The 3,357-nt window shown below is 37.0% G+C and overlaps 1 protein-coding gene across 1 annotated transcript in view; it reads right to left on the reverse strand.

The window, feature by feature from the left end:
* Positions 1-3,357, reverse strand: part of Tsc22d1 (TSC22 domain family member 1) — a 119,945-nt gene that overhangs the window by 47,965 nt on the left and 68,623 nt on the right. The gene's annotated exons all lie outside the window — the stretch shown is intronic.

Consider the following 3,357-nt stretch of genomic DNA (forward strand, 5'->3'; position numbering starts at 1 on the left):
GGCCCCAGGAATTCAGAACAATCTCTATCAATACACTTGCTGATCCCTAACTAAAGGAACAAACAATTCAGAGATCATACATGACAAAGACACAATCTTTAAAAACAAAAATAGTTTAGGAAAGTCACCAAACAACCACAACTCACACAAACACCTAAAACTCCAAGGTAGGAGAAGAATCTGATTTCCAAAGCTATACAATTATAATAATCAAAATGCTTAGTTCAAAACCCTAGTACGGCAAAAAAAAAAAAAGCAAGGCCCATTCACAGAAGAGATTAACAGAAACTGTCCTTGACATTCTAGATAAAGACTTACAAAGAGGGCCAGTCATGGGAGAACATGTGTGTAATCCCAGCTCTCTTGGGCCTGGGGCAGGAGGATTATGAGTCTGAGGCCAGTCTAGCTACAAAGCAAGATCCTGTCTCAGGAAGAGAAAAGGGGGGGGGGGGGGGCGGAAAAGAAGGGGAGAGAGAGAGAATGAGTTCAACTCATTAACTCTATGAACTAAAGGAAACAATGGACAAAGAAATAAGAGAAACCAGGAGAATGGCAAATACTAAATACCAGTAAAGAGACAGAACTTACAAAATGAAACCAAAGAGAAATTCTGAATTGAAAAATATAATTACCAAAGTAGAAATTTCACTAGATAGGCAGAAGAAAAAAAATCAGCTTGAAAATACATCAATTGAAATGATCAAGTCTAAGGCGCAAAAAGGATGAAGAAAATGCAACAGAGCCCAAGAGACATGTGGGATACCATCAAGCCTACCAACATACAAAAAGTGAAAGACCCAAAAGTAGAAACAGAAAAAAATCCTGGAAAAAGAACTACAAAAAAACTTCCCAAATTTTATGACGTGAATCTGCACATCCAAGCAGTTCAATGAAACCCAGTAAGGATAAACACAAAGAGAGCCATATCCCCATACCAAGGCACATTTTAATCACACCATCAAAAACAAAAAGTGTTGGAGGTGTGGCTCAAGTGGTAGAGCAGTAAAAGGTCTTGAGTTCAAACCCAAGTGCTGCCTATGGAAAAAACCCAAAACAAAATAAATAAAATAAAGAACAATCTTAAAAGCCACAAAGGAAGCAACTTGTCACATACAAAGGATCCTAATGGTATTAATAACTAATTTCTTAGTAAAAACCATGGAAGCCAAAAGGCAGGGAGTGACCTACAGTACTAAAAAGAAAACAACAAACAAAAAACCAGTGAAATATGAATTCTATACCCACAAATTTGCCCTTCAAAAATGAAAGAGAAATCAAAACATTCCCATGTAAGCTGGGCACTAGTGGCTTAAGCCTGTAATTCTAGCCACTCAGGAGGCAGAGATCAGGAGGATAGGGTTCAAAGCCAGCCCAAAATCCATGACAAAAAAGGGCTGGCAAGTAGCTCAAGTGGTAAGAGTACCTGAGGCCCTGAGTTTAAACCCCAGTGCCATCAAAAAAAGAACAATCAAATAAACAAAAAACCCAAAAGACAAAATATTCCCAAGTAAACAAAAGCTAGTAGACCCACACTACAAGTAATAGTTAAAAAGGTCTTCAAAGACTTGAAATGAAAGGACTCTAGACAATAACGCAAAGTCATACAAAGAAATAAAGAATACTGCTATGGGCTAGGAGCATAGCTCTTCATAGAACACACAGATAGTATACCTGAGATTCTGGGTGCAATCCTCACCACCATGCTAAGGAAAAAAAAGAAGCTGGGTATGTGTCTCACACCCATAATCTCAGCACTCAAGAAGCTGAGGCAGAAAGATTGCAATTCAAAGCCAGCCTGGTGTATATAGTAACACAAACAAAAACAGCACTGGTAAAGGTAACTAACTAGATAAATATAAAAGTCAGTATTATTGTATTTTTGTTTAGAAATTTTTTTTCTATAGGAACTGAAAGACATATGTATAAAAATCTATATTAACGACACACAATGTGTAAGATATAATTTGTGACATCCCACATAGTAAGTAGACTAGAATAAAACTGAGGAACTAGAATCAACATTTATGGCCAACTGATTTTAGAAAAGGTACCAATACCATTCAACAAAGAAAGAATATTCCCTTCAACAAATGATGCTGGCACAACTTGATATCCACATACAAAAGAATAAAGATGGATCCCAATCTCACACTACATACAAACTTGAAATAGATTGATGATCTAAATAAAAGAACTGTAAGTATCAACTGCTTACAGCATAACATGAGGGAAATGTCATGGCATTGAATTCCAAGGTAAATATCAAAAGCACAAACAATAAAAGGAAAAACAGATCAGTTAAAATATGGAAAATAACAAATGTTGAAGATATAGAGCAACTGGAACCCTCATACAATGGCTGACACATGAAGTGGTATAGCCACTATGGAAAGTCTCAAATGTTAAACACAGAATTATCCTGGAGTCAGTAGTCAAACACACACAAATGCACATAGCAGCACTCATAAGTTAGGATAGCCAAAAGACAGAAACAACTCAAATGTTCATTAATGAAAAATGTAGTCCATCCACACAAGGAATATTACTCAACCACTGAGTGTGGTTAATATAGATTCATGCTATGATGTGGATGACCCTTGAGCTCAAGCTAAGTGAAAGAAACCTGACATAAGAGGTCAGGTTACATTCACATGAAATGCTCAGAATAACAAGTCCATAGACACAGAAAGCAAGCTAGTGGCTATCAGGGGCTGGGGACAAGGGTGTGCGGGGAATCACTGCTGGACAAGGATAAACTTCTTTTGAGGTGATGAAAATGTTGAAGAACTTGATAAAGATGGTGCTTATACAACACTGTAAATGTACTAAATGGCACTGAACTATACAGTTTAAGATGGTTATTTTTATGTTGCTTAAGTTATGTTGAATTTCACCTCAATCTAAACAGACAACAAAACTGGGGCATGGCTCAAGTGGTAGAGTGCCTGTCTAGCAAGTGCATGGCCATGAGTTCAAGCCCCAGTACCACCAAACGCACACACTCACTCGCACATATATACAATCTATAGACTGAATTAAACACTACAAATTATCTTCAATTTTTTCCAGCATCCTTCATATCCAGCTGACAATATGCCAAAGATGATTCTACCTCTACTCTATTTTTTTATTACATATATATACAAAATAAACATATCTTCCCTGCTTTCATTATATGGTTAGGGAAAAAGAACACATAAGAAAGAGCTGTTAGACTGTAAAGCACAAAGTCTTTTATGTATATATATATATATATATACACATATACCCACACACGTATGTATAGTACTGGAGTTTGATCTCAGGGCCTACACCTTGAGCCACTCCACCAGACCTTGAGAACTATTTGGGGGCGGG

This window comes from Castor canadensis, chromosome 10, assembly GCF_047511655.1.
Source record: "Castor canadensis chromosome 10, mCasCan1.hap1v2, whole genome shotgun sequence".
Taxonomy (NCBI): domain Eukaryota; kingdom Metazoa; phylum Chordata; class Mammalia; order Rodentia; family Castoridae; genus Castor; species Castor canadensis.